The sequence below is a fragment of the Bos javanicus genome, chromosome 10 (assembly GCF_032452875.1).
Source record: "Bos javanicus breed banteng chromosome 10, ARS-OSU_banteng_1.0, whole genome shotgun sequence".
NCBI lineage: Eukaryota > Metazoa > Chordata > Mammalia > Artiodactyla > Bovidae > Bos > Bos javanicus.
In genome coordinates, this window is record NC_083877.1 from 57,770,168 (window position 1) to 57,779,135 (window position 8,968).

Below are 8,968 nucleotides of genomic sequence, written 5' to 3' on the forward strand. Positions count from 1 at the left end.
AAATATTCTATAAGCTTCTCTCAATGCCACATATCTACTGAGAATTAAAGAGTAAATGAAATTTTCTAACCAGTTACAAGAATCCATGTAATAAAGGGTAATCGCTACAGGATTTATACATACTCAGTTTTCTTAAAGCCATAAACTTTATTATAGAAAGTAGAAAGAAAATGGCATTAATAGATCAAGCACATGAATTCCAGAATACTGAATTCCTTTTCCTCTTTTTTTTTAAATTTCTTTTCCTCTTGCTTAACAACCAGTTAAATCCATGGATTGTAAAATTACATCCATGACAAAAATTTTAGTGTTTTGCGTATTGTCAAAGACCACTATCTTTACCTGAGTGTCCCATTAACTTTAACCTAGAGCTATTTTTTAACTGTCTATAAAGTTTCTTTTCAAATAATTTATTAATTATAACAACTGGGAAGAGCCGTGTGAGGACCTGAATACTTCAGCCAAGCAGTGCAGACAACAAACTTCCTTCAAACCTGCTCTCCTGCCGGGATTTTTATATACTTAAATGACCATTCTCCCTCACTTCTGCAGGGCTACCAGAAGACAGTGGCATTTGTTGGCCATCACAAGTCTTAGGTAGAATCTTCTCTGTTCCTCGATGTTTGGACAAAGGCTTCTGGACATGAAGTTCATGCCTCTGGTAACTCAGTAATGTTCTCAATAAGAGAGATCTCCAATTTGGGTAAAAGTCACTGAAAGACATCCAGCATGTAGGAAGCACTGTTTGATGCCTCTAGTGATTAGTGGATTAAGGACATCACCCTTTTCCTTACCCCCAGCAGCTGTTAGGCAGGTGATGAACTCTTTAGACAGAGAGGACAGCTCTTGACACAACAAAACTGTCATCTGGCAAAGGGCTCTTCTCCTTTCTATGGTTGTTACTTCCTGCTTCTAGCCATGCAGAACCAGAGCAGCTGTTTTGTGAAGCAGTTCAATTGAGCAGGCAGGCAGTTCTGCTAGGCTCCAGATTGCAAATGCATGGATATCCTCTATTGAATTGTTATTGATTTGCTCAGATTTTTCTGCTTCCAACTGTTTTTTCTTCTTCTTCCTCTCTTCCACTTGTTTGGCCAGGGATGTCCTGATCCATTCATAGGCTGTATTTCTTGCCCTGGCAAGTTTCTCTTGTTTGGAGGAGACATGCAGCTGAGAAAATAGCTCTGTTCTCTCTTTGGTAAAGTCTTCATTCCCTTTCTTCTCTTCCTCCTCTTCCTCATAGAACTCTGCTAGGGAAAATGCTTCTTTGAGTTGCTCCAGTTCAAGTTTTAGAGTCTCTAATTTTTCTCAGATAATTAAGAATAGATTTCACCTTTATTTCACTTTCTCAAGAGGGCATCTCCAGAGCTTCTATATGTGAAAGGCCTTGAAATTCATCAAAGGGTAGCCCATAATGAATTTTCTTGTCTGTTTCCATGGTAACCTCATTGGAAGTCTGTAGCTCTTCTTTCTCCTTTGCCTCTTGTAAAACCTGAGACAGTGTAGATCAGAAGTCTGGTTCATCAGGCCCTTGGTTCTTTTAAATCCAGGATCCCCTTCTGCTATTACATCCCTTGTCTTTTTCCCAATGAATTCTAAGGCATCCAAACTCCCAGTGATAACACTCTTTCCTGTTCTCTGAACAGCAGTAGAGATGGTCGAGAATACCCCAAATGGCCCACTCATTGGAGAGGACTTTCCATTCTCTTTGGCATTTGTCTCTCCTATTGCATACTGGACTTCAGTTGAAATTTCACTGGGACTAGGGATTCCAAGGGAGGCCTCTGCCTTCTCAATGACATTTGAAATACCTTGTCCTATCTGAGGCTGAGGAGAGCAAGGACTTGCCCCAGCTGCCCCAATAGCCCCATCCAGACTTGGGTATATCTTTGGAAACAGTCTCTTGGCCTGCAGCTTGTGATGCCTGAATAGGGAGAACTTCTGTCTCAAGGTCACTGGAACATTTGGACTCTGGTCTTTTCTGAGTAGAAGCTATAGATTCTGATTTACTCTGACTTGACACTAGTCAACTGACTCAAAAGTCTTGGCTGAAGTTGAGAAGATGATAAGTTCTCATCTTCATGGATGGGAGTTGCTTCAGTTATCACTGCAGTCTCAAGATCATCTTTATCTGACATGATTAGATCATTGCCCAGGCCACCTCCTCCCTCACCACAGCCACAGCCGCCTCCTCGGAGCTGCTCCTACTTATTTTTTATTAAATTTTAATGCAGTATAATTGCTTTACAGTGTTTTAGTCTCTGTTGTACAGAAAGTGAATCAGCTACATGTTTATATATGTCCCCTGTCATTGGATTTCCTTCCCATTTAGGTCACCATAGACCATTGAGTAGAGTTCCCTGAGCATTTCACTAGATTCTCATTATTTATGTATTTTATGCATAGTACCAATAGTACACATATGTCAATCCCAATTTCACAGTTCATTCCACCCCACCTCCTCCATCTTGGTGTCCATACGTTTGTTCTCTGTGTGTGTATGAGTGCAAATAGGATCATCTATACCATTTTCCTAGATTCCATGTCCATGAGTTAGTATACGATATTTGCTTTTCTCTTTCTGACATACTGAACTCTATATGACTGTCTGTAGGTCCATTCATGTCTCTGCAAATGACACAGTTTCCCTCCTTTTTCTAACTAACTAATATTCCATTGTGTATTTGTACCACATCTTCTTTATCTATTCCTCTGTTAATGGAAATTTACCTTGCTCCCCTCTCCTAGATATTGTAAATAGTGCTGCAGTGAACAATGGTGTGGATGTATCTTTTGAATTATGGTTTTCATTGTGTATTTGCCCAGAAGTGGGATTGCAGGGTCATATGGTAGTTATATATATATATTTTTGCATAAAAACAGCACATTTATTTTTAACTGAAAGCAAAAGATAATAAAAGAATGATAAATATTCCATAGATTTGAATTTACCAAATGAAAATGCTTGATTCTTTTAGCAAATTAATAGGTATGTCTTAAATGTTTAGGGTATTTATCTCACCTCGTGAGCATTATTCTAATTAGCATTTTAAATCTTGGAAAAAGAGCTAAAATCAACACAGGGAATTTAACAGAGTTAAGTGAAAGTTACACATTCATAAAGCAAATAAATTCCAGGATTAGGTAACTCAAAAAAAAAATATTAACTATAGGAAGGTGTGAGCTGAGTCAGACAACTCAGTAATAATTCATTTGAAAAGATCTAAGAACTTAGGCAATAAGTTCAAGGTAAGAGAAAAAGGTGTGGTAAATATGTTTTCAATACATATACTTTAACCTAATTAATTAACACTTGGGGATTAATCTACAATTGAGTGTTGACATCTACATATTATATTTAAAAATGAGTATCACCTCAATGGCAAAATCTTTGCTAGATACTACAGAGAATGAAAAGCAAGGAAAAACGTATATTCCCTAGAAGAATAATCATTGTGGGAGGTCGTAGGAAAGTTGAGTGAAGTGTCAAGTACACTAATAGTAAAAATACAAAGTCGATTCAGAAGTGAGAAAAATGCATTCAAAAGAATGTTTAGATAAGCCAGCTTGAAGTGTATCAACATATTATATATAGGAAATATATATAGAAAGTCTGAGCTCAGAACTCACTTGTTATTTGAATAGGTTATAGAAAAAAAGGCTAGTTTGCAAAGCAATATAAAAAAGGAAAACAAAAGGAAATTGATAGGTTGGAAGAAAGCAAAAGAATAAAATTACTGAGTGTTTGATTCCTGGAACATTAAGGAAACAGAAAAGTCATGAATTAAACAAGGAGATTTTCCAAAAGAAAAATATAGGTTTGGAATTCAAGAGATTATCTCCACAGCTTTTGATAATTAAAGTTTTACAGGTAAAGTTAGGGGAGAGAATTAAAATATGCACAGACACACACACACACTCAAAATCTAGCCAAGAGCATACTCTTAAGTAATGATCTCATATAGGAGAAGGAGAAATAAAAGGAACTGGCAGAGGACAATTTATGGAGATGGGAAGGGAACCAACATACTTCAGTATTACGAAGAGAGAGTACAAGGAGGTATTCCTCAGGGGTGAAGTGAACTGTGGAAGTTATTTGGGCTTTTCACAAATGTTTGGTTCTTTCCTAGTCACATAAGATTATTCTTCCTGCCTGTGCCTCACCCCTCCCCCACTTAATTCAGGAATGGCCAAGTGGCTTAGTTGACCAATAAAATATAAATGGAAGTACCTGTCTATTCAAGGCTGTGGTTTTTCCCGTGGTCATGTATGGATGTGAGAGTTGGACTGTGAAGAAAGCTGAGCGCCAAAGAATTGATGCTTTTGAACTGTGGTGTTGGAGAAGACTCTTGAGAGTCCCTTGGACTGCAAGGAGATCCAACCAGTCCATTCTAAAGAAGATCAGCCCTGGGTGTTCTTTGGAAGGAATGATGCTAACGCTGAAACTCCAGTGCTTTGGCCACCTCATGCGAAGAGTTGACTCATTGGAAAAGACTCTGATGCTGGGAGGGATTGGGAGCAGGAGGAGAAGGGGACGACAGAGGATGAGATGGCTGGATGGCATCACTGACTCGATGGACGTGAGTCTGGGTGAACTCCGGGAGTTGGTGATGGACAGGGAGGCCTGGCGTGCTGTGATTCATGGGGTCGCAAAGAGTCAGACATGACTGAGCAACTGAACTGAACTGAACTGAACCTGTGTCACTCCCAGATGAACCTTTGAATGCCAGAGCATCCAGTCACAGGCAGCATTCCAGAAAGTTCTGCTCTACAGGTTAGCATTCCAGAAGTGAGGATAACATAGATCTTCTAGATGATTCTCACTGGACATGTATTGTGACAATCATAGTTTTAAAAATCTTTTGTTTTACTTTTTTAAGTTATGAAATTATAACACATTTATAAGAGACTTGGAAAATACAGAACAAAGTTACATATGGTTCACTATATGTGACAATTGTTTAAGTAGATAAATTAAGATTTTTAGTTGGAGTTTTAATATCAAACTCAGAAATTAACTGAATGAATGTTCATAAAAGTAAAATAATATAGTAGACCTGAAAAGCATTATGAACCAATTCAACATGATTAAGGTTTATACAATTTGCACACAACAGTAGGATACAAATTCTATTCAAGTTCCCATAGACTATAAACTAGGAGACACTGAAACATCCAGAAGACCAGGTACAGAAATGTCATGGTCTAAAGGTATTGAAATAAAACAGATCTGTTCTCTTACTACTGTGGAATTATGTTACAGACCAATATCAAAAGGTATTTGAAAATAACCTACATATTTTCAAGTGCCATGTGACATTTACCAAGAGAGATCTTTGAGTTAGCTGTTGAAACTCTTGATAAAGTTCAAAGACTGAAAAAACATGGAGGGTGATTACAAAGAGTAAAGGATTTAAGTGGGAATTTAGTATCAAAATGAGAAATAATAACAAAGATCTTTTAAAAATCCCATGTATTTAGAAATTAAATGTCCAGTTTTAGATGAGGGTATATCTAAGAAGCCATAACAAGGAAAATTAGAAAATATTTGTAATAAAAATGAAAAGAGAATTTACCAAAATGTGCTGCATGTAGCTGAAGCTGCTCAATGCAATAAAAGGTGGAGTCTTGAATAAGGTATGAAAACAATAATAGAAACATGATTAACCTAACAGAATTTTTGCAGTTAGATACCATGAAGGCAATGGCACCCCACTCCAGTACTCTTGCCTGGAAAATCCCATGGATGGAGGAGCCTGGTAGGCTGCAGTCCACGGGGTCGCAAAGAGTCGGACACGACTGAGCGACTTCACTTTCACTTTTCACTTTCATGCATTGGAGAAGGAAATGGCAACCCACTCCAGTATTCTTGCCTGGAGAATCCCAGGGATGGGAGAGCCTGGTGGGCTGCCGTCTATGGGGTCTCACAGAGTCGGACACGACTGAAGCAACATAGCAGCAGCAGCAGAATGATGTGGTAAGTGGAAAGGTACACATGCATATGTTTTCATTGACCCAGCCAGTCTCTATCTTTTGGTTAATGCATTTAATCCATTTCCATTTAAGGTAATTATCAATATGTATGATCCTATTATCATTTTCTTAATTGTTTTAGATTTATTCTGTGTAAGTCTCTTCTTTCTCTTGTGTTTCCTGCTTAGAGATGTTCCTTTAGCATTCATTGTAAAGCTGGTTTGGGGGTGCTGAACTCTTAACTTTTGTTTATCTGGAAAGCTTTTGATTTCTCCATCAAACCTGAATGAGAATCTTGCTGGGTAGACTATTCTTGGTTATAGGTTCTTCTCTTTTATCCCTTTAAATATATCATGCCATTTCCTTCTAGCTTCCCTGGTAGCTCAGTTGGTAAAGAATCTGCCTGCAGTGCTTGCTTCGGCAGCACATATACTAAAATTGGAACGATACAGAGAAGATTAGCATGGCCCCTGTGCAAGGATGACATGCAAATTCGTGAAGCGTTCCATATTTTTAAAACATCAAGAAAAAAAAAAATCAACTGAAAAAAAAAAAAAGAAGAATCTGCCTGCAATGCAGGAGACCCTGGTTCAATTCCTGGGATAGGAAGATCCCCTGGAGAAGGGATAGGCTGCTCACTCCAGTATTCTTGGGCTTCCCTCATGGCTCAGCTGGTAAAGAATCTGCCCGCAATGCAGGAGACCTGGGTTTGATCCCCAAATTGGGAAGATCCCCTGGAGAAGGGAAAGGCTACCTACTCCAGTATTCTGGCCTGGAGAATTCCACGGACTATACAGAGTCACAAAGAGTCAGACACAACTGAGCCACTTTCACTTTTCACTTTCTAGAGTTTCTGTTGCGAAATAAGCTGATAACCTTATGGGAGTCCCCTCATATGCTATTTGTTGTTTTTCCATTGTTGCTTTTAGTATATTTTCTTTGTCTTTAATTTTTACTGTATGTCTCAGTGTGTTCCTCCTTGGGTTTATCCTGTCTGAGCCATGCCTCCGGACTTCATAGACTGTTTCCTTTCCCATGTTAGGGAAGTTTTCAAGCTATTATCTCTTCAAATATTTTCTCAGGTCCTTTCTCTCTCCTCCTTCTGGGATGCCTATAATGCAAATGTCAGTGCCTTTCTTGTTGTCCCAGAGATCTCTTTAAAGTGAAAGGCCCCAGTCGTGTCCGACTCTTTACGACCCCATGGACTATACAGTCCATGGAATTCTCCAGGCCAGAATACTGGAGTGGGTTAGGCTGCCTCATTTTTATCATTATTTTTTCTATATTCTGTTCTGTGGCAGTGATTTTCACCATTCTGTCCTTCATGTCATTGGTCTCTTCTGCCTCAGTCATTCTGCTATTGATTCCTTCGAGTGTATTATTCATCTGTTTGTTTGTTCTTTAGTTCTTATAGGTCTTTAAACATTTCTTGCATCTTCTTCATTATTTTCCCAAGATCCTGGGTCATCTTCACTGTCATTATCATGAATTCTTTTTCTGGAAGGTTGCCTATCTCCACTTCATTTAGTTGTTTTTCTGGGGTTTTATCTTGTCCCTACATCTGAGATATAACTTTCTGCATTTTCTTCTGATTAACTTTCTGTAATGTGATTTTTGTTCTAGCCAGCTGTGGAACTGTAGATCTTCCTGCTGCTTCTTTCTGCCCTCTGATGGAGTAGGCTAAGAGGCTTGTGTAAGCTTCCTAATGGGAGGGACTGGGGGTGGGAAAAAGTGGGTCTTGCTCTGGCCGGCAGGGTGTGCTCAGTAAACTTTAATCAAATTGTCTACTAATGGATGTGATTGTGTTCCCTCTCTGTTAGTTGTTTAGCCTGAAGCGACCTGCCCTGGGGTCTATGGGCTCTATGGTAGGGTTAGTGGTGACCTTCAAGAGGACTTACACCAAGGGTCCCCTTCCAGGACTGCTGCTGCCAGAGCCTGTGTCCCTGCTGCAAGCTGCTGCTGACACATGCCTCCGCATCAGACTCCCCAACACCAGCAGGAAGGTCTTATCCAGTCTCTTGTGGGGTCATTGCTCCTTTCCACTGGGTCTTGGTGCACTCAAGATTTTGTTTGTGCCCTCCAAGGGTGGAGTCTGTTTCCCCCAGTCCTGAGTAAGTCTTGTAGTCAAATCCTACCAGCCCATAGAATCAGATTCACTGGGTATTCCCAGTCCCTTTGTTGGATCCCCTGGCTGGGAAGACTGATGTGGGTCTCAGAACCTTCACAACAGTGGGAGAACTTTTTTTGGTATTGTTCTCCAGTTTGTGGGTCGCCCATCCAGCAGGTATAGGATTTTACTTTATCGTGATTGCACCCCTCCTGCGGTCTTGTTACAGCTTCGTCTTTGTCTTTGGACATGGGGTACATTTTTTTGGTGGGTTCCACTGTCCTCCTGTCCATGGTTGTTCAACAGCTAGTTGCAATTTTGGTGTTCTCGCAGGAGGAGATGAACGTACTTCTTCCTCTCCGCCATCTTCAACCAGCAACAACATTTATTCTTAGCTTTTTAAGGAACCTCTACACTTTTCTCCATAGTGGCTATATCAGTTTACATTCCCACCAGCAGTGTAGTAATATTCCTTTTCCTTCACACTCTGTGCAGCATTTATGGGTTGTAGATGTTTTCTTATCCTGAAATTGGACAATAGTGCTTTACAGTGTTGTATTGGTTTCTGCTGTACAGCAGCATGACTCAGCTATAAGTATACATATATTCCCTTCCTCTTGAGCCTTCCTCCAACCCACACCATCTGACCTGTAAGATCATCACAGACCACTGCACAAATTGTACTGTGCTACAGAGCTGCTGCATGCTAGCTTTCTGTTTTACACATGGTAGTGTATATATGTCAGTGATACTCTGTTAATTCATCTTACCCTCTCCATCCTCCACAAGTCCTTCCATTGTCCACCAGTCCATTTCTACATCTCAGTCTCTATTCCTCCCCTGCAAGTATGCCCATCAGTACCATTTTTCTGGATTCCATATATATGCATT

General features: G+C 39.8%; 1 non-coding gene and 1 pseudogene across 1 annotated transcript; one reads left to right on the forward strand and one right to left on the reverse strand.

Moving 5' to 3' along the window:
- Positions 1–152: 152 nt before the first annotated feature.
- Positions 153–2,799, reverse strand: LOC133255428 (protein FAM114A2-like; annotated as a pseudogene).
- A 3,579-nt stretch (positions 2,800–6,378) lies between these two features.
- Positions 6,379–6,485, forward strand: LOC133256331 (U6 spliceosomal RNA). Its single transcript, XR_009739195.1, has one exon. It is a non-coding gene; the product is annotated as a U6 spliceosomal RNA (small nuclear RNA).
- The last annotated feature ends 2,483 nt before the right edge of the window (positions 6,486–8,968 follow it).